Genomic DNA, 26,916 nt, shown 5'->3' on the forward strand with positions numbered 1-26,916 from the left:
GGATGTCGTTTCTGAAAGTATTTGTATAGAGTGTAGCCATGTATGGAAGTGAAACATGGACGATAAATAGTTTGGACAAGAAGAGAGTAGAAGCTTTCGAAATGTGGCGCTACAGAAGAATGCTGAAGATCAGATGGGTAGATCACATAACTAATGAGGAAGTATTGAATGGAATTGGAGAGAAGAGGGGATGGAGATGAAGAAGCTTGCACAGGATAGAGTAGCATGGAGAGCTGCATCAAACCAGTCTCAGGACTGAAGACCACAACAACAACAACAATCGAATCTTGCTAAATCCAGACTCATGGGGCATTCGGACGTGACAGTGGCCCGATGTTGGACTGCATGGGCACGTCTGTAGCAGGCACACTCGTCGTCGAGGTTGCTGTCTACCAGATCTGACCACAGCAAGGGAGGGTCGCCGTATTTTGCACCAAGGACATCACGACACCTGTCCGACAGCGCCAGCCACCCGAGAAGAGGTAATGGACTCCCTACAACATTCTGTGTCATCCTTTGGCCGGAGGGCAGAGGGGCAGTCGTACCAGGAAAATGCCATCTCATGCACGGGTCCCTGTTGACATATCAACATAAACGGTTGCCCTGACCGGGAAGAATGGACTCATAAAGAATGGCGTCGTACTGTGATCAGCGAAGAATAGCGTTTCAGCACGAACCCAGATAATCATCGTCTGCGAGTGTAGCGCCATGCTGGAGAGAAGTTCCTTTCTTCCAGTGTTTTGGAGAGGCACAGCGATATTACTCCTGGCCTCATGGTGTGGGGGAACCATTGGGAATGACTTCACGTCACGGCAGGTCACGCCCATTTTGCGTCCTCGTGTGTTACCTCTCACGCCACAGGCACTATTCAGCAGGACAACGATCGTCCACACATGATTCGTGCTTCTATCAACTGACCGCACAGTGTTGAGGTTCTACCTTAGCCACCTGCATCCCCAGGTGTGTCCCTCACAGAACACATGTGAGACAAGTTCGGACGTCAACTCTGACTTAGTACCAATATTCAGGATATCAACGACCAGTTAGAGGTGCTTGCCTCAGGAAAGGGCCAAATGGATTTATGACATCCTTCCAGAGTGAATCAGTGCATGCATCCGGACCAGAGGGAATGTAACGTCCTACTGAAATGTGGGCCCATACTGCCGAGTTCTTTGTAAATTTGACTCGGTGATGCAATTACAGCAGTAACGTTTCTCGTCTTCTCAAACCCTGTGTTTGTTTCTTTTTCGTTTTATGCTCCCCTTAAAAGTGCTTCACTTTTTTTGGCAGCCAGTGAACTGGCCATTAAAACTGCTACACCAAGAAGAAATGCAGATGATAAACGGGTATTCACTGGACAAATATATTATACCAGAACTGACATGTGATTACATTTTCACGCAATTTGGGTGCATAGAACCTGAGAAATCAGTACGCAGAACAACCACCTCTGGCCGTCATAACGGCCTTGATACACCTGGGCATTGAGTCAAACAGAGCTTGGATGGCGTGTATAGCTACAGCTGCCCATGCAGCTTCAACACGATACCACAGTTCATCAAGAGTACTGACTGGCGTATTGTGACGAGCCAGTTGCTCGGGTACCATTGATCAGATGTTTTCAGTTGGTGAGAGATCTGGAGAATGTGCTGGCCAGGGCAGCAGTCGAACATTTTCTGCATCCAGAATGGCCCGTACCGGACCTGCAACATGCGGTCGTGCATTATCCTGTTGAAATGTAGGGTTTCGCAGGGATCGAATGACGGGTAGAGCCACGGGTCGTAACATATCTCAAATGTAACGTCCACTGTTCAAAGTCCCGTCAGTGCGAACAAGAGGTGACCGAGACGTGTAACCAATGGCACCCCATAACATCACGCCGGGTGATACGCCAGTATGGCGATGACGAATACACGCTTCCAATGTGCGTTCACCGCGATGTCGCCAAACAAGGTTGCGACCATCATGATGCTGTAAACAGAATCTGGATTCATCCGAAAAAATGACGTTTTGCCATTCGTGCACCCTGATTCGTTGTTGAGTATACTATCGCAGGCGCTCCTGTCTGTGATGCAGCGTCATGGGTAACCGCAGCCACGGTCTCCGAGCTGGTAGTCCATGCTGCTGCAAACGTCGTCGAACTGTTCGTGCAGTTGGTTTTTGTCTTGCAAACGTCCCCATCTGTTGACTCAGGGGTCGAGACGTGGCTGCACGATCCGTTACAGCCATGCAGATAAGATGCCGGCGTTGGAATCCAGCACGGCGTTCCGTATTACCCTCCTGGAGCCACCGATTCCATATTCTGCTAACAGTCATTGGATCTCGACCAACGCCAGCAGCAACGTCGCGATACGATAAACCGCAATCGCGATAGTCTACAGTCTGAAACGTCATGGTACGCATTTCTCCTCCTTACACGAGGCAACGCCTGTCAACTGCTGTTTGTGTATGAGAAATCGGTTGGAAACTTTCCTCATGTCAGCACGTTGTAGGTGTCGCCACCAACACCAACCTTGTGTGAATGCTCTGAAAAGCTAATCATTTGCATATCACATCATCTTCTTCCTGTCGGTTAAATTTCGCGTCTGTAGCACGTTATCTCCGTGGTGTAGCAATTTTAATGGCCAGTAGTGTAGAAGCAGTTAGATGCTATACAAACGTTATATATTTATTTATTTAACCTGATATGATTAGAGCCATCAGGCCCTCTCTTTCATCGGACCACAGTTTTGCATCTGCAGTACCTATTTTGCATCATAATGTCCTAAGAAACAACAATTTCAGTATGACAAATAGTGTAAAATATTTTGATTGTCTCAAGTAGCAAAATGGCTAAATAATTCTGACTAGGAACTGAAAAGTTACTTGTACTACTGCAGGTACCGCTATTAACAATGTAAATAGTAACACTAATAGTAAAGAAAATAGTAATGCCCACAATAACAGCAATGATAGTTGCAGATATAAAAAGGTTTTGTAGTTGTACAAAATAGACGGCAAACGGGAATTTAATGAGATAGCACCAGCTAAGAATACTGGGAAATGAGGAAGATCTGGGTCGAAACCACGATGTACAAGGGTAACGATTGTGTGCAGGCACCGAGCGAGATGGTGCAGTGGTTAGCACACTGGACTCGCAATCGGGAGGACGACGGTTCAATCCCGCGTCCGGCCATCATGATGTGGGTTTTCTGTGATTTCCCTAAATCGCTTCAGGCAAATGCCGGTATGGTTCCTTTGACAGGGCACAGGCGACTTCCTTCCCTAATCCGATGAGACAGATGATCTCGCTGTTTGGTCTCTTCCCCCAAATCAACCCCAAAGATTGTCTGCAGCGACAATGGCAGTCACTATTGTTGATTTTGTACATATGTCATCAACTGTATTCTGAAGCTGGAGATGTTATTCAGTTGCCTAATACAGTGCGGGACCTTATTCCAGAGTCGGGTTCCTGCTGCTGAGATGGACTTCGGGAAAGTGTCTAAACAATGGAGTGGGACAGACAGGATTTTGCTCTGATCGGAAGGGATGTTTGCGTCATGTCGTTCCGACAAGAGCGTTACGATCGAGGGGAGGTATGGTGGACACTGTAACGTTGGTAAGACAGCACAGAAGACAGGGCACGGAAATCTCAGCGCTTGTCTGCACGCAGCCAGGATAATTGCGCATATAATGGTGAAATGTAACCAAGGAGTCGAATATCACACTTACAACAAAACAAGAATTCATTAGCAGTTCCAGACGCCGTGAGATTTCCTCATAAAGGCCTTGCAAAATAACATCTCTGTAGTCAGTAATGGGAAACATAAATGTTTTTACAGGATATTTTTTTCAAGTCAAGAGAAAGAGCTTTTTGTATTTTTTACAGGCCTTCTTGCACATCGCAGTTAAGTGCGTAGACCAGTTTAGATTTTCATATGTCATTACTCATAGAATGTTTGCTGAAGTATAGCAGTTGATATTTGTCCCATTTAGGGTAAAAGACGGAAGGATTCCCGAAATTTAGAGCTAATGAACCTAGAACGGCCAACCAGTACCGCTTGGGTTTTGGATGTGTCGAGCTGTAATCCTGTATCTGCGCCCATTTTGATAGTGTACACAGGTCGATATTGAGATTCTCAATAGTTGTCTTGAGGTTTATTGGTTTTGCCCTTAGATACAATTGGAAGCCATCAGCTTAAATGTGATAGTTGCAGTACGACATCATTGGCGTACAATGGAAGGAGCGAAGGACCCAATACCGAACCCTGGGGGACGCCTGATACTGCCAGCCTCCATTGTGACTTTATAGTGCCAGATATGAGACACTGTTGACGAGGCGTCAAGTGTGAGCGAAACCTTTGCACTGCGCTAGGCGAGAAATTTAGGCTGCTATATTCGGCAAGTAAAATGTTGAAGTCGTGTCAAAGGCTTTCCTGAATACTAAGAAGCACATGATAATCGTCTCATGTGCGTCCATTTCAAGCTTTAGGTCATATGTTACCTTTATTAAGGCAGAAGTTGTGTTGCGATGTTTTTGGAGACCTGACTGGTATTCGTGTAGTAGGTTGTTTGCAGTTACGCAGTTTCTTAGCTGACCGTGGAGTATATATTTTAAGACCTTGGACAGTGCAGGAAGAATGCAAATAGTTTGGTAATCGGAGGGTGCTGCGGCAACGTCCTTTTTAGGTAGTGGCTTATGTGGTCACTGTTTCCAGGCCTCATGCGGAACATTTGTGGTTAAGGAGTATTTGAAGATATCTCTAACAGGGGCGAGTGGTGTGTCAATAATAAGCTTCATCACTTGGACTGTGATGCCACTGTGTTAAGTAGATGCTGACCTGATATGCATGATGGCTTTTTTTGACGGTATTGTCAGTAACATGGTTTGGATAAAAATTTTTCTTGACTACAGTGGTTTAGCTCCATGAAGGAATCAATTATTCTCTGTTTCGTTTTTGGTTCAATTGTGATTGGAGGTAAAGTGATGTATCGGTTCAGTTCTTCAGCTGGGACAATGGGGTCAGCTGCAGCTTTTACTTCCCCTCACCAAGATCACTCATTTTTATCACAGCGCAGTTGATATACACTAAGGTGGCAAAAGTCATGGGATACCTCCAACATCATGTCGGGCCTCCTCCTGTTCGGTATAGGAACTCGACGTGGCATGGGCTCAACAAGTCTTTGGAAGTCCCCTGCAGAAATATTGAGCCTTGCTGCCTCTGTTGTTCTCTTTAGTTGCGAAAGTGCTGCGGTGCAAGTTTCTGTGCTGATCCACGCCAGGCGAAGTGGGTGGCCAAATTGTTCGCTAGAATTGTCCAGCATGGTATTGAAACCAACTATGAACAGCTCTGGTCCAGTGACATGGGTCACTGCAATCCATAAGAATTCAGTTGTTGTTTGGGAACTTAAAAACCAAACAGACCTGTAAATGGTCTCCAATTAGACGAACATAACTATTCCAGTCAGTGATCGGTTCAGATGGACCAGAGGAACCAGTCAATTCCATGTAAACAAGGCCAACAATATTATGGGAGCACCACCAACTTGGACACTAGTGCCTGGTTGACAACTTTGGTCCGTGGCCTCGTGTGGTCTGCACACAATCGCACCCTAGCATCAGCTCCTATGAACTGAAATCGGAACCCATCTGACCAGGCCACGGTCTTCCAGTTGTCTAGGGTTCAACCGGCATGGTCACGAGCCCAGGAGAGGCACTGCAGGCGATGTCGAGCTGTTGGCAAAGGAACTCGCGTCGGTCGTCCGCTGCCACAGTCCTTTACCGCCCTAGCGGATACATTCTTTGTACGTCCGGAGATGTGCCAGAAGCCCCCTCTCGTATTTCTATCTTACTCTGAGTAATTCGATTTTCCTCTCTAATTGCATGCGGTGAAAAGCTGCTATTCCTTCACACGCGGACTTCCCACGCAGCGTCTCTCGTCACCCGGGTGGTCTGGTGACAGGCGGGCGCTGCCGATCTTGAACGGGTTAAGCCGACGGGTGTGAGGGAGTCGAGTGAATGCTTTCCAAACGCCGACATTGTCAGAATAGCGGCGGTGACACGCCCGCAGAGGCCTGAAGGAGCGGCTGGGCTAGAGATTCCGTTACTTCGCAGAAACTTAGCGAAAACACTTTCTGGCGGGCTACCAGCGAGGCGTGGGAATGACTTGTGTTCACAGGCAGTCTTGGCGGGCCAATTCCCGCGTTTTCTGAAAAATCGTAACTGTTATTGGCTTGCTCAGGGCATAGCTCTGTGACGTAGCAAAATCGGCGCAGAAATTGGCGCCAAATATCTCCATTGGTGGAATGGTAGTGCTTCGGCAATAGAGTGGAATTTTCCGCCGGGTTTCGAGTTGCTGACTGGAACGTTTAACCACGGCCATTGTCATGGGGGCGGGAATGTTCTACATCTACATCTACATCTACATTCATACTCCGCAAGCCACCCAACGGTGTGTGGCGGAGGGCACCTTACGTGCCACTGTCATTACCTCCCTTTCCTGTTCCAGTCGCGTATGGTTCGCGGGAAGAACGACTGTCTGAAAGCCTCCGTGCGCGCTATAATCTCTCTAATTTTACATTCGTGATCTCCTCGGGAGGTATAAGTAGGGGGAAGCAATATACTCGATACCTCATCCAGAAACGCACCCTCTCGAAACCTGGCGAGCAAGCTACACCGCGATGTAGAGCGCCTCTCTTGCAGAGTCTGCCACTTGAGTTTATTAAACATCTCCGTAACGCTATCACGGTTACCAAATAACCCTGTGACGAAACGCGCCGCTCTTCTTTGGATCTTCTCTATCTCCTCCGTCAACCCGATCTGGTACGGATCCCACACTGATGAGCAATACTCAAGTATAGGTCGAACGAGTGTTTTGTAAGCCACCTCCTTTGTTGCTGGACTACATTTTCTAAGCACTCTCCCAATGAATCTCAACCTGGTACCCGCCTTACCAACAATTAATTTTATATGATCATTCCACTTCAAATCGTTCCGCACGCATGCTCCCAGATATTTTACAGAAGTAACTGCTACCAGTGTTTGTTCCGCTATCATATAATCATACAATAAAGGATCCTTCTTTCTATGTATTCGCAATACATTACATTTGTCTATGTTAAGGGACAGTTGCCACTCCCTGCACCAAGTGCCTATCCGCTGCAGATCTTCCTGCATTTCGCTACAATTTTCTAATGCTGCAACTTCTCTGTATACTACAGCATCATCCGCGAAAAGCCGCATGGAACTTCCGACACTATCTACTAGGTCATTTATATATATTGTGAAAAGCAATGGTCCCATAACACTCCCCTGTGGCACGCCAGAGGTTACTTTAACGTCTGTAGACGTCTCTCCATTGATAACAACATGCTGTGTTCTGTTTTCTAAAAACTCTTCAATCCAGCCACACAGCTGGTCTGATATTCCGTAGGCTCTTACTTTGTTTATCAGGCGACAGTGCGGAACTGTATCGAACGCCTTCCGGAAGTCAAGAAAAATAGCATCTACCTGGGAGCCTGTATCTAATATTTTCTGGGTCTCATGAACAAATAACGCGAGTTGGGTCTCACACGATCGCTGTTTCCGGATTCCATGTTGATTCCTACATAGTAGATTCTGGGTTTCCAAAAACGACATGCTACTCGAGCAAAAAACATGTTCTAAAATTCTACAACAGATCGACGTCAGAGATATAGGTCTATAGTTTTGCGCATCTGCTCGACGACCCTTCTTGAAGACTGGGACTACCTGTGCTCTTTTCCAATCATTTGGAACCCTCCGTTCCTCTAGAGACTTGCGGTACACGGCTGTTAGAAGGGGGGCAAGTTCTTTCGCGTACTCTGTGTAGAATCGAATTGGTATCCCGTCAGGTCCAGTGGACTTTCCTCTGTTGAGTGATTCCAGTTGCTTTTCTATTCCTTGGACACTTATTTCGATGTCAGCCATTTTTTCGTTTGTGCGAGGATTTAGAGAAGGAACTGCAGTGCGGTCTTCCTCTGTGAAACAGCTTTGGAAAAAGGTGTTTAGTATTTCAGCTTTACGCGTGTCATCCTCTGTTTCAATGCCATCATCATCCCGGAGTGTCTGGATATGCTGTTTCGAGCCACTTACTGATTTAACGTAAGACCAGAACTTCCTAGGATTTTCTGTCAAGTCTGTACATAGAATTTTACTTTCGAATTCACTGAACGCTTCTCGCATAGCCCTCCTTACGCTAACTTTGACATCGCTTAGCTTCTGTTTGTCTGAGAGGTTTTGGCTGCGTTTAAACTTGGAGTGAAGCTCTCTTTGCTTTCGCAGTAGCTTCCTAACTTTGTTGTTGTACCACGGTGGGTTTTTCCCGTCCCTCACAGTTTTACTCGGCACGTACCTGTCTAAAACGCATTTTACGATTGCCTTGAACTTTTTCCATAAACACTCAACATTGTCAGTGTCGGAACAGAAATTTTCGTTTTGATCTGTTAGGTAGTCTAAAATCTGCCTTCTATTACTCTTGCTAAACAGATAAACCTTCCTCCCTTTTTTTATATTCCTACTAACTTCCATATTCAGGGATGCTACAACGGCCTTATGATCACTGATTCCCTGTTCTGCACTTACAGAGTCGAAAAGTTCGGGTCTGTTTGTTATCAGTAGATCCAAGATGTTATCTCCACGAGTCGGTTCTCTGTTTAATTGCTCGAGGTAATTTTCGGATAGTGCACTCAGTATAATGTCACTCGATGCTCTGTCCCTACCACCTGTCCTAAACATCTGAGTGTCCCAGTCTATATCTGGTAAATTGAAATCTCCACCTAAGACTATAACATGCTGAGGAAATTTATGTGAAATGTATTCCAAATTTTCTCTCAGTTGTTCTGTGTTCCATTTGTACAGGTGCTGTTGTGGTAGTCAGCTCTCGCCTTTTCGGTCGGGGTAGGTTACAAGACTGAGCTCTCGCTGCTCTGGACAGCCTGCCTTCCGTTGGCTGTCTAATTTACTTTTATTTAATTGTAACTGTTTGACGAAGTTGCTGAAGCTTCGACAGTACAGTTGGCAATTGAGCGTTCTGCATACAAGCGGCCTATGTTGTCTGTCTTGAGCAGTTTTGGCTAAAGTTGACTGTATCGGAGTTACTGTGTGACTTTGCTTGTTAAAATCAATCACTGTACTGCCAGTGATTGTGTGGCGGGCCTTCTTCATCTCCCTCAGAGGCGCATTTGTATTGCTAGGAAGTCTTTAGTCTGGAACAACCAGACGAGGATAATTTGTTTCGGCCTATACTAGCAACATTATCATCACCATGACGGGACGTCGAAGCAACCAGCCATCGCCTCCGGCACGTCAGATCATGTTCTTGCAGTTCAGAAGACAGCTTGGTAATGTATGTCCACAGCACCGGCAGATTAGGGAATGTTGCTGGGTGATAATCACAGCTCAGCAGAGCGCGCCTGTTCGTCTTTTCTAACTTTGTTCTGTCTTGGATGTTCATTGTCTGAGTTCTCACTACGGTAGAAGCAATTAATGTTGGTTTGGCTGTGTGTTTCTCTTAAGATTTGAGTTGCAAGGAATTGGCTCCGCATACCACTTCGTCATAAATGTCACAATCTAGTTTATGGACAACTTCACCTTCACAGCATTTATTTGAGTATCCAACTTGATCTAATTTGATGTATTGTAAATGTTTCATGTATTTTGTTTATTATTTTGAGTTTAGTCATAATAAATCAAATTGTTATTTTGGACAGAACTTTCATTCTGTTAATCGGTAGAGCAACCCTTTCGTTTCTCACTATGTTAATGAAACTTTCCTTTATTTCATTAATTTCTATCAAATTAAACTATTGCAGGTTCCAAACTCTTTTGTACTCCATTGCAGGGTCGATTACAGTCAGTTCACATCTCTTCTTAACCCATGTGCAACAGCAAAAGTCGAAGTTAGAAAAGGGGGGGGGGGGGCTTAGAGCATCATTTACATATGAAGATTGTAGAAGAATTTAGTGTTAAATATACTGCTATCCCCGGCACCTAGCAGTCCCACATTAATTTCTGCGGTTATTTCACGCACTGTTGCTTGTCTGTTAGCACCGACAACTCTACGCAAATGCGGCTGCTCTCGGTCGTTAAGTGAAGGCCGTCGGACTCAGCGTTGTCCACGGTGAGAGACAATGCCAGAATTTTGGCATTCTGACACTCTCTTGACACTGCGGATCTCGGAATATTAAATCCCCTAACGATTTCCGAACTGGAATGTCCCATCCATTTAGCCACGACTGCCATTTCGAGTTAGGTGTCTGTTAACTCCCCTTGTGCGGTAATAATCACGCGGGAAACCTTTCCACACGAATAACCTGAGTACAAATGACAGTTCCGCCAATACGCTGCTCTTTTATATCTTGTGTATGCGAACTGCCACCTTCTGCACATGTGCACATCGCTATCCAATGACTTTCCACATATCAGTGTACTGCTTTGTATACAAATACTATGATCAATGTAAATGTCGTGTGACCAGGGCCTCCCGTCGGGGAGACCGTTCGCCGGGTGCAGGTCACGAAAGCCACGCTGAACAGTAATTACTGACCGCACTGCGCAAAACGCAGAACACAAAAAGCTTTCTGTTGTCCAGACACCACTTTGGCGACTTGGGTATCGATGGGGGTGAAATGACGATGATTAGGACAACACAACGAATGTCGGAGATTTGCCACACCTGCCCCTTCGCCATGTAGCTTGAGTAGCGATCCCTCAGGTAAGGGACGCCCTTCCTCGTACTTCTTCTGTCCGCTCTCAAACCGCCGTCTCCACATCTTACTCGATGTACTTACCAGTACGTAAGGGACCTTCTTCTTCGACATCTTGGCCAAATACAGAGCTTCTTTTCCGAAATCGAAATATTTATAACTTTTGGGAAACTAAAGCAATACTGACGATTATGTCAGCATATAATTAGTTATGGCAAGTATAACTATAGATCCCTCTCTCTTTACGGCACTTCTTTCACGCTTATTGAGCACGATAGAAACAGTCCATCGGCAGGGGAGCAACAAGAAAGGAACGTTGTAAAGAGAATGCGAATGTACGCTAATCATTGTCCGCATCTCGTGGTCGTGCGGTAGCGTTCTCGCTTCCCACGCCCGGGTTCCCGGGTTCGATTCCCGGCGGTGTCAGGGATTTTCTCTGCCTCGTGATGGCTGGGTGTTGTGTGCTGTCCTTAGGTTAGTTAGGTTTAAGTAGTTCTAAGTTCTAGGGGACTGATGACCATAGCTGTTAAGTCCCATAGTGCTCAGAGCCATTTGAACCAACGCTAATCATTTCTTTTTTATCACTGCATTTGTACCTACTTTAATAACTACAACTGTATGCCCAAAATACAATAAGGAAAGAAGGAGTGGGAATGTGAATGTTTGAAAAGAAGAACGACATACTCCCTATTAATTTACTCTCTAAACTCCGATATCCCTTGCGGCGAAACATTAGTTAATAAGGTGTACCGGGACAATGTTCATGGCCGTGCGGTTAAAGGCGCTGCAGTCTGGAACCGCAAGACCGCTACGGTCGCGGGTTCGAATCCTGCCTCGGGCATGGATGTTTGTGATGTCCTTAGGTTAGTTAGGTTTAACTAGTTCTAAGTTCTAGGGGACTAATGACCTCAGCAGTTGAGTCCCATAGTGCTCAGAGCCATTTGACAATGTTCAAAACATGACTGAGAATACGTTCACTAAATAGAGATAAGAACATCTATGATTGACATGTCATCTAAAGTCGACCTACAATTTCAAAATGTTAGAAATAAGGAAATGAAGTAATACAGAATGCTATGGTTGTAACGTACGTTGTTGTTCTACATTGTTTAGCTCTGGTATTTACAGGGTCACAGAGAAAGCACCCTAGGTTTTGGAGGGAAAAGCCGTAATTGTAATGATCTGCACTACAACAGAAACAAGAAGCACAACTTAAGGAAAAATAATGTAATGTGTGTTCCAGCTCACAAGCGACATTGAAAGCAGATTGTTCCTGTGACGTAGTATGGGCAAAGCTTATATTCGACAACCGGAATAAATTAATAACTGGCTCCTTTCACCGACCTCCGGTCTCAGATGAAACAGTTGCTGAACAGTTCAAAGAAAACTCGAGTCCCATCACAAACAGGTACGCTACTCATACAATTATAGTTGGCTGTGACTTCAATCTACCTCCCGTATGTTGACAAAAATACATTTTCAGACCCTACTGTAGATAGAAAACAACTTCAGTAATTGTTCTAAATGCTTTTTTTTAAAAAATTATTTTGAACAATTAGTTCACGAGGCCATTTAAATTGTAAATGGTTACGAAAACACACTTGACCTCTTAGCCACAAATAATACTGAGCATCACGACGGATACAGGGATTAGTGAACACACAGTCGTAGCGAGGCTCACTTCCGTAACAAAGAAATTCACCAAAACTAAACGCGAAATATATCTATTTATAAAAGCAACTAAAACGTCGGTTGACGTCCTTTTAAGAGACAGTCTCCAAACCTTCCAAATTATGTAAGTGAAGACCATATGGCATATGTGGCTTCAGTTCAAAGAAACAGTATCAACATCAACCGATAGAGCCGGCCCTTTGTGGCCGTGCGGTTCCAGCCCTTCAGTCTGGAACCGCGTGACCGCTACGGTCGCAGGTTCGAATCCTGCCTCGGGCATGGATGTGTGTGATGTCCTTAGGTTAGTTAGGTTTAAGTAGTTCTAAGTTCTAGGGGACTGATGACCACAGATGTTAAGTCCCATAGTGCTCAGAGCCAATCAACCGAGAGATTCATACCAAATAAATTACTGAGAGACGGAGCTGATCCCCCATAGTACACAAAACACGACAGAAAGCTGCTGCAGGAGCAACGAAAAAGGCACGTATAATTTAGACGAACGCAAAATCTCCAAGTTTGGCGAAGTTTTACTGCGGCTCGAAATTTGGTGCGGATTTCAATGCGAGATGCATTTAATAGTTTCCACAACGAAAGTCTCTCTAGAAATGTGGCGGAAAATCCAAAGAGATTCTGGTCCTACGTTAAGTAAATCAGCGGAAAGGCTCAGTAAGTACCTTTACTGAGCGACAGCGATGAGGAGGAGGAGGGGGAGACAAGGGACCCAACGCTTCGGAGCAGCTAAAATCGTGGCAAATGTCCGGCGTGGCAAATGTCCGCACACCAACACAACACCCAGTCCCTGAGCGAAGATAGTCTCCGTCCCAGCCGGGAATCGAACCCGGGCCCTTAAGATTGACAGTCTTTCGCGCTGACCCCTCAGCTACCGGGGGTGGACAATTTGAGAAAATAAATAAAGGTAACACCAAGCTAAGTGGATCATTTTGATTAATACCATGATTAACTGCACTGTTATTGCATTTGAGAAAATAAATAAAGGTAACACCAAGCCAAGTGGATCATTTTGAACTAGTAAAAGAACGAGAGTAGTAACTCGTGTGGTGGCGCTTCCAAGCAGCGCAAGGTGCGGCCACTGGAGGCGGTGTAGCCCGCCTACGAGACCCTGCGGGTGTTTACCGGCCCTCCCGCCTCTCCCCGGGCACTGGGAGTGCGTCGACTGGGCAGCAGACAGTGAGTGATTGCCTTCCTTCCTGGCCCTCCTCTAGCAGGGGCAGCAACTGCCCCTTGTTCCAGGGGTCAACGGTTCCAGAGTCAGTGCTCCGACACAAGTAGCTTCATTCAAGTGACGCCGGAGGCGGTCTGACCGGTTATAAATGCATTACGGCAACGAAATGGATTTCAAGTTCTTAACAAATGGCCTTTCTTCCACAAGTGGCAGTCCTGCAATTTTTTTTTTTTTTTAAGGAAGTTACTCATTCGTCTACATCAATGTTTTCCCGTAAAATAGTACCAATTAAAGGGACGTTCTTTAAGTAATGCAAAACCTTTTTTTCCCGGCCAGTTTCGCTTGAATAAACTGCGGAATCGTTGTCGGACGTTGTGGAGTATCCCTGCTTTAGCACCTACGGTTTCATGAAGTTCCGGTAGATTGCACCGCTGAACGTAACCGTCCAAATGGCGTCTACAACGGAAGTACGTTACAACATGAGAGCTACCAGAGGGTTTCATTTGGCGGAAAACCAGAGGATAGGAGATATTCGTAGGCGCTTGCAGAATGTCTACGGAGACCTAGCAGTGAACAAAAGCACGACAAGCCGTTGGGTAAGACCTCTGTCATCATCGCAACAAGGTCGCGCAAGCCTCTCCATGTGAAAGTTCCACTTTGAATGTAAAGAAAGACTGCGCTGTTAAACACCTGCGTTATTCGACACTGAAACAGCTGAGTAAAACTGAACGTACTCAGACAGTTTTCTCTTTACTTATTCTGGTCATTTCTAAACTGACACACAATATTTTAGCGCAACGCAATCTGACTTTTAATAATCCCTACAAAAGAATGGCCCTGACCAACAATAACCTATACCTTTCATGAATTCTTACCTCACAAAAATCTTCGTTACTCGAACTACTGCAATACAGCGAGCGCCAATACTGCCAGCTAAATAAAAGATTCTAGCTACTAAAGGCACTAAGTACTGATAGGCATATAGTTACCAACTGAAAGATTTTGATAGAGAACAAACAATGTGTTCACTTAATAGTGTTCTATATACGTTTAAAATGGTTTAAGAATCATGAAAGAAGGTTGTATACATGGAAGAACCCTGGAGATACTAAAAGGTAGCAGATAGATTATATAATGGTAAGACAGAGATTTAGGAACCAGGTTTTAAACTGTAAGACATTTCCAGGGGCAGATGTGGACTCTGACCACAATCTATTGGTTATGAACTGTAGATTAAATCTGAAGAAACTGCAAAAAGGTGGGAATTTAAGGAGATGGGACCTGGATAAACTGAAAGAACCAGAGGTTGTACAGAGTTTCAGGGACAGCATAAGGGAACAATTAAGAGGAATGGGGGAAAGAAATACAGTAGAAGAAGAATGCGTAGCTTTGAGAGATGAAGTAGTGAAGGCAGCAGAGGAACAAATAGGTAAAACGACGAGGGCTAGTAGAAACCTTTGGGTAACAGAAGAAATATTCAGTTTAATTGACGAAAGGAGAAAATAAAAAAATGCAGTAAATGAAGCAGGCAAAAAGGAATACAAACGTCTCAAAAATGAGATCGACAGGAAGTGCAAAATGGCTAAGCAGGGATGGCTAGAGGACAAATGTAAGGATGTAGAGGCTTGTCTCACTAGGGGTAAGATAGATACTGCCTACAGGAAAACTGAAGAGACCTTTGGAGAAAGGAGAAACACTTGCATGAATATCAAGAGCTTTGATGGAAACGCAGTTCTAAGCAAAGAAGGGAAAGATTTTAAACATGGCTGCAGCAGCAACTATTAAAATTCTTCACAATAAAGGATGACAGCCAGAAACAGTTGCAGGATAGAATTTTTTTATTAAAATTCTTGACCACGGTTTCGGTACATATAAACATACCTTCATCAGAAGTAAAACTTCCTGAACAGAAAGACACATTCATTAGAAAAGCCATATCAACGAAAGTGAGAAACAGAAGCTTAAGTAACAGTGAAATTACTAAAGTAATACAGGCACAATATCTTTAGTACTTACTAAAATTACATCATGCCATGGAGAATAATAAAATAATTATGTCAAAGGCGTCGTCAGTAATTTAAAACATCATCTCCATTTATACGACATGTGTAATGGGCACAAGATCATAGCGAACAGTTTAACACCGTTGCTTCGCCTATGAACTATTGAGACACGAGTGTGAAAGCACTAAGGCAGACTGTTTCGCCGCGAGAGGGCACTTGCATGTGCAAGACTCGCGTATATTAAAATCCATAAATACATACATAAGCGCATCAAAAAATATTAAAGGTTGTGTTAATTCAAACTCTGTCTTAATAATAAAACGTATCAGGCCAATTAAAGACACTTATGTAAAATAAAAATATAGAACCAAATTTGCCTGTGTCCTAGTGTCAGACGGATAAAGCTTGAGCTTGGGAGATCTAACGAGAGAGGGCACAAGTGTAATGCGCGAGAGTCTCGCGTAACGTAGGCATGAAATACATACTAGCGAAACAACCAAAATGTTATAATAAAATGAAACCATCTGTCATTATGAATAAAACTGTCAATTGCGAACACCAATTTTTCGACAGAGTACTAAACAAAACTTCTATAAGCTTTACCCCTCAAGAAAGCGCCATGCTAGCGAGAGGTTTTAAATACAATTTCATGCCTAATATTAACGATCCTAAAGTGGTAGATAATTTTATAGTTGACCTTAAAGTTGGTCTTGACTCCTTAAAAACTGAAAAATCCCAACAAAATAGGATAGCTCATGAATGTAGCGCAATTATAGAAAGAGAGGTCAAGTCGGTAAAAAACAGTGATTTAAAACAGAGAGGGGGTAACATCATTACTAGTATTAACCGTAAATTAAAAAATAATGAGGCTCTCATCACTAAATCAGACAAAGGAAATTCACTTGTTGTAGCCTATAAAAGCGAATATATCGCTAAAACTTTGGCTTTTTTCGAAGAAAATGGTATACTTGAAATTGAGCAGGATCATACCCCTACGTTACAAAAGCAAATTAGGGATACGTTAAGAAGAAGTAAACATCTTATGAAAGAGTTTCAAAAGAAAACCTTAATTAATATGAACCCTAGAGCACCTACGCTTAGAAGTCAGTTTAAGGTACACAAAAGTCAACACCCAGTTCGTCCCATCGTTAACGGAATAAAGAGCCCACATCATAAATTAGCGAGATTTTTACACACTAAAATTAAGGAAGCCTTTGTTTTTGGAAACAATTACTCTGTTAAAAATAGTGCTGAGGTAATAAACAAGCTAAAATCGATAGAGATCACTTCTTCCTCTCGTTTGGTTTCTTTTGACGTCGTAAGTTTATACACTAATGTTCCAGTGGCTATCACTCTTAAGATTATTGAAGGTAACATTCGACAACATAGAACTCTAAGTGAGCCACAGTTGTCGGAACTTATGTCACTACTGCAGGTTGTACTAGAGTACAATTACTTTCAGTTTAATGGTAAGATGTATGAACGACCATTCGGCTTAGCCATGGGTTGCCCGCTAGCTGGCATCTTAGCTGACATCTTTGTGAATGCACTAGAAGAAAATTTCTTCAAAAACAATCCTACTTTAGGCAATAAGATTTCTTTTTACGCTCGTTATGTTGATGATATACTCATACTATTCCAAGGGTGTGACCAAGATCTACAACAACTGTTTCATGTTTTCAACAGTTTCCACGAGAAAATGAAATTCACTAAAGAGATACAAAATAACGAGAGAGAACTCCATTTTCTTGATTTGAAACTTAAGTTATCAGGTAACACTATTAGCTTTGACATTTTCCGTAAAGAAACTTTTTCTGATAATATTATTCCAGCAGATTCCTGTCATCCTCAAACGCACAAGATCGCCTTTTTTCATTCTGCAGTTCATCGCGCTGTGAGCGCACCTTTAGCACAGAATCGTTTTGAAAATGAAATATCTTTATTAAAATCAATAGCTACCAACAATGGATACAACCCTAAATTAATTGACCAAATTGCTAAGAAAAAAACAGCTGTAAAATTTTCTACTTTAGGAGATAACAGGACAAATAAGTATGAGAGTAGCTTTATGTCTATTCCATTTTTAGGTAACGTTTCATATAAGATAAGAAGACTTTTACAGAAACAATACGGTTATAGAGTTGCTTTTCCCGTAAATAATAGCCTGAAACGTAGAGTAATTCATAATATTGGAGCACGAGAAGAACTCAGCACTAAGTCCGGTGTATACAAAATTACTTGTAACGACTGCCCAAACTATTACATAGGGCAGACAGGTAGACCCATTAAAGTTAGGTATAAAGAACGCATGTTAGGTAAAAATGGGGAAAACGTATATAATTCCACCTTTGCAGAACATCTATGGCTCTTACGGCACACGCCATGTGAACTGGACGACGTAGAGTTGCTTCATGAAACTAATAAAGGTTACAAACTAGACTTGCTCGAAGAATTAGAGATTTTTAAGCATCTGTCTCTAAAAGATGGTTTTGTTCTTAATGAACAGGTGCAGCTTCGAAACAAAAAATTTTTTGACAGTTTCAAACCCCTCATTGCCTTAATGTAATTTAGTCTGGCTGACTAGTAGTTATTTTCTTGCTTGTTGATGCCGGTGAAATGCGCTTTTCCTGTCTTGTTGGGATTCTAAGTATTGTGATGTTTGTTAGTTATGTATTTTAATGTGTATGTGTGGTTAAATGACTACTATGTTTTATTCATAATGACAGATGGTTTCATTTTATTATAACATTTTGGTTGTTTCGCTAGTATGTATTTCATGCCTACGTTACGCGAGACTCTCGCGCATTACACTTGTGCCCTCTCTCGTTAGATCTCCCAAGCTCAAGCTTTATCCGTCTGACACTAGGACACAGGCAAATTTGGTTCTATATTTTTATTTTACATAAGTGTCTTTAATTGGCCTGATACGTTTTATTATTAAGACAGAGTTTGAATTAACACAACCTTTAATATTTTTTGATGCGCTTATGTATGTATTTATGGATTTTAATATACGCGAGTCTTGCACATGCAAGTGCCCTCTCGCGGCGAAACAGTCTGCCTTAGTGCTTTCACACTCGTGTCTCAATAGTTCATAGGCGAAGCAACGGTGTTAAACTGTTCGCTATGATCTTGTGCCCATTACACATGTCGTATAAATGGAGATGATGTTTTAAATTACTGACGACGCCTTTGACATAATTATTTTATTATTCTCCATGGCATGATGTAATTTTAGTAAGTACTAAAGATATTGTGCCTGTATTACTTTAGTAATTTCACTGTTACTTAAGCTTCTGTTTCTCACTTTCGTTGATATGGCTTTTCTAATGAATGTGTCTTTCTGTTCAGGAAGTTTTACTTCTGATGAAGGTATGTTTATATGTACCGAAACCGTGGTCAAGAATTTTAATAAAAAAATTCTATCCTGCAACTGTTTCTGGCTGTCATCCTTTATTGTAAAGAAGGGAAAGCAGAAAGGTGAAAGGAGTATATAGAGGGTCTATACAAGTGCGATGTACTTGAGGACAATATTATGGAAATGGAAGAGGATGTAGATGAAGATGAAATCGGAGATATGATACTGCGTGAAGAGTTTGACAGAGCACTGAAATACCTAAGTCGAAACAAAGCCCCCGGAAAAGACAACATTCCATTAGAACTACTGACGGCCTTGGGAGAGCCAGTCCTGACAAAACTCTACCATCTGGTGAGCAAGATGTACGAGGCAGGCGAAATACCCTCAGACTTCAAGAAGAATATAATAATTCAAATCCCAAAGAAAGCAGGTGTTGACAGATGTGAAAATTACCGAACTATCAGTTTAATAAGTCACAGCTGCAAAATACTAACGCGAATTCTTTACAGACGAATGGAAACACTGGTACAAGCCGACCTCGGGGAAGATCAGTTTGGATTCCGCAGAAATGTTGGAACACGTGAGGTAATACTGACCCTACGACTTATCTTAGAAAATAGATTAAGGAAAGGCAAACCTACGTTTCTAGCATTTGTAGACTTAGAGAAAGCTTTTGACAATGTTGACTGGAATACTCTCTTTCAAATTCTGAAGGTGGCAGGGGTAAAACACAGTGAGCGAAAGGCTATTTACAATTTGTACAGAAACCAGATGGCAGTTATAAGAGTCGTTGGGCACGAAAGGGAAGCAGTGGTTGGGAAGGGAGTGAGACAGGTTTTGTAACGTCCCTTAGCAAAAGACATATTTTGTAGTAAAGAGAAAATATTGTGCATCGTATTCTGTTATTGTATGGAATTATGTATTTTTTTTATTATTTATTTTAGATAATATCTGTGTCGGCGAGTACTGAAACCGCACAGACGATAAATATCATACAAAGATAAGAATATACCACTAGTATAAATAATACAGAACGAACATTAATTTCTCTGTCTTCTTCTTGGAGTTGTACGAGTAAGATAGCCTGTGAAACTGCAGTAAATGCTAACGTAGTCTTCTTTTGTCATGGTCAATAGATGTACGCCATTACGTACTCATTGTAAAAGGTGTGCATTAGTTAACATATTTGAATGTTTTGAATAGAGTTATTTAATGAATCCTTGCATTATTATTTGTAGTAGCTTGCTTGGAATATTATCCCATCCTTTTAAGACATTTTCAGTTATTTAAATATTATCCGTGGTGCAGAGCTGCGCTACGAACGAACGAGCCGCTGCCGCGGCACATTCAAACTGCATTAAAAGAAATCGATCATACCGCAAAGAAGCGGGAAGGTAATAGTGAAATAAAATCATCTCTTTCAGCTTCCGGACTTGCAGAGCAGAGCAGCAGATTTTATGATGTGTTTTGCAGGTTGACGCGGGCTGCTGATAATATATTGCTAACAGTACAAAAGAGATAATTTACCTACGTAACATAATAGGAATTTTGCTGTGCTTAGTTCTTGTCTGGCAAACCTTATAGTAAAAACGTATTTTTCTCCGACAATAGTCTCATGTTCTTGTGCTAGTCGTGGTAATTATTGGTGTTTTACTCTTAACAAAAATCCACTGCAAAATTTTGATGTGAACAACCTTTGCGAACTGTAACGTCAGTATTCCATAACAAAGTAATTTTTCATTTTCAATAACGATAAAGTAGGGAAGATATGTTAACTTTTATAGTGAGTTACAGTAGCGAAAAATGTTCCTTTAATAGAAAGCCAGATACAGAACAATAAGAACCCATTATACTCTGTTTTGTTGAAAATTAATGATTATAAAGAAATTCAAGACACAGCATTACTGAAAGGTATTTCGCGACTCTTTTCGTATATGCGTTGTTACGCAAATAATAATCACAATAATAAAACAAAAATAATAGAAAAGAGTTTTTACGAAAAGGGAAACTGTCGCGAAAGGTTGTAGCCTATACCCGATGTTATTCTATCTGTATATTGAGCAAGCAATAGAGAAAGGCCGTCAGTAGTTCTAATGGAATGTTGTCTTTTCCCGGGGCTTTGTTTCGACTTAGGTCTTTCAGTGCTCTGTCAAACTCTTCACGCAGTATCATATCTCCGATTTCATCTTCATCTACATCCTCTTCCATTTCCATAATATTGTCCTCAAGTACATCGCCCTTGTATAGACCCTCTAAAATCCATGGAGAAGAAATAAAAACTTTGAGGTTCACCGATGACATTGTAATTCTGTCAGAGGCAGCAAAGGACTTGGAAGAGCAGTTGAACGGAATGTACAGTGTCTTGAAAGGAGGGTATAAGATGAACATCAACAAAAGCAAAACGAGGATAATGGAATGTAGTCGAATTAAGTCGGGTGATGCTGAGGGAATTAGATTGGGAAATGAGACACTTAAAGTAGTAAAGGAGTTTTGCTATTTGGGGAGCAAAATAACTGATGATGGTCGAAGTAGAGAGGATATAAAATGTAGACTGGCAATGGCAAGGAAAGCGTTTCTGAAGAAAAAAAAAATTGTTAACATCGAGTATAGATTTAAATGTCAGGAAGTCGTTTCTGAAAGTATTTGTATGGAGTGTAGCCATGTATGAAAGTGAAACGTGGACGATAAGTAGCTTAGACAAGAAGAGAATAGAAGCTTTCGAAATGTGGTGCTACAGAAGAATGCTGAAGATTAGATGGGTAGATCACATAACTAATGATGAAGTATTGAATAGAATTGGGGAGGAGTTTGTGGCACAACTTGAGTAGAAGAAGGGATCGGTTGGTAGGACATGTTCTGAGGCATCAAGGGATCACAAATTTAGCATTGGAGGGCAGCGTGGAGGGCAAAAATCGTAGAGTGAGACCAAGAGATGAATACACTAAGCAGATTCAGAAGGATGTAGGCTGCAGTAGGTACTGGGAGATGAAGAAGCTTGCACAGGATAGAGTAGCATGGAGAGCCTATCAAAGCAGTCTCAGGACTGAAGATCAATACAACAACATAAATTCGTGACATCCAGTTTCACAAATTTCCTTTTTCTGACTGGCACACGTCCAGATCGTCCGCTCATATTAACAACTCAAAACTCTGGCATCTCTCTCCCCACATCCACCACTGCTGGCAGCTCACCTCCAACAGCCTAACACTACTGGCTGTTCACATCCAACTGCCCAACACTGCACGATTAACTTGCAACAACGAGTCCAACCAGCCACAGACTGCACACAGCGCAGTCAGCGATATTAATACAGAGCGCTACGTGGCGTTACAACATGAAAACCTCAACAGCCTACTGGTCGGCCGCATACAGCTGTGCCTCCTGCAATGTAGGAACGTGCGTACACTCTCATCGAGCTGATCGATGGATCACAATCAAACACCGCGTTGCACAAGTGAATGTGTATGCTGGTAGTGCTGGCGCACCAGTTGGGATACACAAAAGATGTTTACCCACTGGGCTCCTCGCCGCTAAACGGAAAACCATAAAGAGCAACGAAGGACAACCTTTTCGGAATATCTTGCACGTTAGAAGGCTCATAGTGAAAATTTCTTGTCGAAGATCGTCACAGCCGACGAAACGTCACTTCGAAAGGGAAAAAATACAGCAGTCAATGGGGTGAGGTCGTACCACAACTCCTCCGAAAAAAAGTTCAAAGCTGCAGCCGGCAAACTAATGGCCACGGCCTTCTGGGACCCTGAAGGGGTTATCCTCCTCCCTCTTGGTGCTACGATCAACTAAGAAGTGTTTTCTGCTACCCACAGGAAACTGAAGACTTCAGCGTGTTCGTCGACACAGAAATGCAAACGAACTTCTCATTCTCCATGACGACGCAAGTCCTCATAGAAGACTGCAAGTCTGCGCACCCAGGATGAGAGCACAAAACTTCATTATGCTCTTCTTCCTCACACACCTCATTGCCTCGATGTCGCACCTTTCGTCTTCCGCCGGCCGGTGTGGCCGAGCGGTTCTAGGCGCTTCATTCTGGGACCGCGCGACCGCTATGGTCGCAGGTTCGAATCCCGCCTCGGGCACGAATGTGTATGATGTCCTTAGGTTAGTTAGGTTTAAGTAGTTCTAAGTCTAGGGGACTGATGGCCTCAGATGTTAACTCCCATAGTGCTCAGAGCGAGAGTCAACTTCCACCTCTTTGGCACAATGACGGATGCACTCTGCGGCAAGCAGTACGTGGATGATAGGCAGATTATTAATGCAGCAACACGTTGCCACCGACGTCTTCCCAGTATGTTGACGTAAGGCCGTCGCACTCGAAGAAGATTATATTGAAAAATAGACTTTTGTACCCAAAATAAAACTAAACTAAAACCTCCCGCACAGGCCATGGAGGCCCAAAGGTACCGACCAGCCGCCGTGTCATCCTCAGGCCACAGGCGTCAATCGACGCGGATATGGAGGGGCATATGGTCAGCACACCGCACTCCCGGCCATATGTCAGTTTCCACGACCGGAGCCACTATTTCTCAATCAAGCAGCTCCTCAGTTTGCCTCACAGGGGCTGAGTGCACCATGCCTGCCAACAGCGCTCGGCCGACCGGATGGTCACCCATCCAAATGCTAGTCCAGCCCGACAGGGCTTAACTTGGGTGAAGTGACGGGAACCGGTGTTACCACTGCAGCAAGTCCGTTGGCTGTAGCCAAAATGGTGAGGAATAATATAGTGTTTTGGAATGCAGAACAAAATTAATCTGCTTTCAGATAAAAAATGTCTTACTTTACTGACTGAAAGCCCCTTGTAGATTTTATAGCTTATGCCAGCGCTTTTTCGGATCCCCGAAACACTTCCAAACTCAGTCTTTGGGAGAACATACAGCTCTCTCGGCGAAGCCTTTTTTATGTCATGTACCACATTATTGAAACCATCTGGCGGAACTGACAAGTAGATGCCACCATAGGTGGCCTCGCTAGTATCAAAGGAGTCGGGGAAATTTGTGTTTTCGGTAGAGAACCAATAAGAACAATATGGTTCGATCAGGAGAGCTTATTTACTTCGAAGGAGGGCTAGTCGCCCGATGTTAGTCGAGTAACAGGTTCGTCACTGATATTTTAACCCTTCTAATACTGACCAGGTCGACTGCTAGTGATGTTACTGTCAAGTGGGAGCGCGAAGGAACCGCCGCAGCTAAAGCAACACCACGCAGGCCTTGATACCGACGGACAGGAACAAATGTGCAAATGTGTGTGAGATCTTATGGGACTTAGCTGTTAAGGTCATCAGTCCCCAAGCTTACACACTACTTAACCTTAAGGACAAACACACACACCCGTGCCTGAGGGAGGACTCGAACCTCCGCCGGGACCAGCCGCACAGTCCATGACTGCAGCGCCTGAGACCGCTCGGCTAATCCCACGCGGCAGACAGGAACTGTCAAGCATTGTAGAGGGCGGTTGTAAAAAAATGCATGAAATCGGCGGAAGGAGGAACTCTTGACTTTTAAAGTGTCAATAGCAGCCCAGTTATTATAATGCGTAAGCTGTAAAAAAAGTAAAATAAAAAATAAAATAATGGGGCACAATGCTCTAGCAGCTCCTCACACTGAAGCACCAGAGAAACTGGTACAGGCACGCGTATTCAAATACAGAGATATGTAAACAGGCAGGATAGGGCGCTGCGGTCGGAAACGCCTATATAAGAGGACAAGTGTCTGGCGAAGTTGTTAGATCGGTTACTGCTGCTACAATGACAGGTTATCAAGATTGAAATGAGATTGGACGCGGTGTTAAAGTCGGCCCATGAGCGATGAAACACAGCATCTCCGAGGTAGCGATGAACCAGGATTTTCCCGAATGACTATTTCACGAGTGTACCGTGAATAACAGGAATCCGTTAAAGCATCAAATCTCCGACATCGCTGCGGCCGAAAAAATATCCTGCAAGAACGGGACCAACAACGACTGAAGAGAATCGTTCAACGTGACAGAAATGTAACCCTTCTACAATTGCTGCCGATTTCAATGCTGGGTTAGCGTGCGAACCATTAAATGAAACATCATCGATATGGGAACAGTAGGCCCACTCGTGTACGCTTGATGACTGCACGACACAAAGCTTTACCCCTCGCCTGGGCCCGTCAATACGGACATCGGACTGTTGATGACTGCAAACACGTTGCCTGCTTCGACGACTCTCGTTTCAAATTGTATGGAGCGGACGTATGTGTACTGATATGGAGACAACCTCGTGAATCAATGGAGCCTGCATGTCAGCAGGGGACTGTTCGAGCTGGTGGAGGCTCTGTAATGGCGTGGGGCGTGTGCAGTTGGAGTGATATGAGACCCCTGGTCCGTCTGGCTACGACTCTGGCAGGTGACACGTAGGTATGCATCCTGTCTGATCACCTGCATCCATTCATGAGCATTCTACATTCCGACGGACTTGGGCAATTCCAGCAGGACAATGTGACACCCCACACGTCGAGAATTGCTACAGAGTGGCTCCGGGAACACTCTTCTGAGTTTAAATACTTCCGCTGGCTACCAAACTCCCCAGACATGAACATTATTGCACATATCTGGGATGCTTTGCAACGTGCTGTTCAGAAGATACCTGCACCTCCCCGTACTCTTATGGATTTGTGGACAGTCCTGCAGGATTCATGGCGTCACTTCCCTCCAGCACTACTTCAGACATTATTCAAGTCCATGCTACGTGGTGCTGCGGCATTTCGGCGTGGGCGCGGAGGTCCTATACGATATTTGGCAGGTGGTGTGAAGATGACGTACCGGGACACTGGAAACGAGTGATCTGTAGTTATGAATCACGTTATAGCTTGCAGCAAACCGATGGAAGAGTTTGGGTTTGGCGAACGCCTGGCGAACATTATCTGCCGTTATGTGTATCGGCAACAGCAAAGTACGCAGGTGCTGATATTGCGGCACGTGGTTGTTTTTTGTGGCTATGGTGCGCTTCTCTTTTTGTGCTTAAGAAAATGTTAAATTCGGAAGGATATGGACACATTCTATAGCGTTGTTTACTGCATACAGTACAGGAACAGCCCGGAGACGAGCACTGTTTGGACCGACGTGACAATGCGCTCTGTCGTGAAGCAGCGTCTGCGAGGTAATAGTTCGTGAACACTAACATTCCTAAAAAAAGAACTGGTCTGCCGAGAGTTACGTCCTTAACCCATTGTAGCACATTTGGGATAAATTAGGAAGTCGCTTTCGGCCCAGACCCCAGTGGCCAACATCACTATCTTTTCTGGTTTCGGCTCTTGAGGAAGAATGGGTTCTCATTCCTCCAGACATTCAGACACTTCACTGACAGTGTCCCTAGCCGAGCTCAAGCCGTTCAGAACGGCGAAGGGAGGAGATACCCCATAGGTGCTCATGTGGGTGCAAAACGACTGTCTTTAAAGTGTTCTTTATTTTTTAGAAGCGTAAAGAAAGCACATGTGACCACATCTGGCTAATATGGAGGCTGGGGTATTATTGTACAACGCGTATCAAAAAGAACCATCCGATTTAGCACGTCTATATTTCGGAAACTAATAAACATTTACATTGAATTTTGTTTTTGATGAACGAGAAACTCAAAATCCTTTTTCATAGCTTTTCGTAGGTGTACAATCTGCCCGCCTTGGTATGCATGGCATATGTCAATACGGTATTTAAATTGTTAACACAATGCTGTGAACATGTCTTGAGTTACAGCTTCCACAGATGCTGTTATTCGATGTCTCAGTTCATTCATTGTTGTTGGTAACGGAGGCACATAAACCCCCACAAGAAATCATCAGATACAGTCAGTTGTAGTGACTTTCGAGGCCAGTAATGTAAGCTGAACCATTTGGTACAATGTGACCGATCCATCGTTCAGTAATCCTTTGATTTAAAAATTCCTGCAATTCCAGATGTCACTGTGGCGGTGCCCCGTCCTGTTGGTAAATGACGTCGTTCGAATCAGTCAACAACTGTG

The sequence above is a fragment of the Schistocerca nitens genome, chromosome 10 (assembly GCF_023898315.1).
Source record: "Schistocerca nitens isolate TAMUIC-IGC-003100 chromosome 10, iqSchNite1.1, whole genome shotgun sequence".
In the NCBI taxonomy this organism is placed as follows: domain Eukaryota; kingdom Metazoa; phylum Arthropoda; class Insecta; order Orthoptera; family Acrididae; genus Schistocerca; species Schistocerca nitens.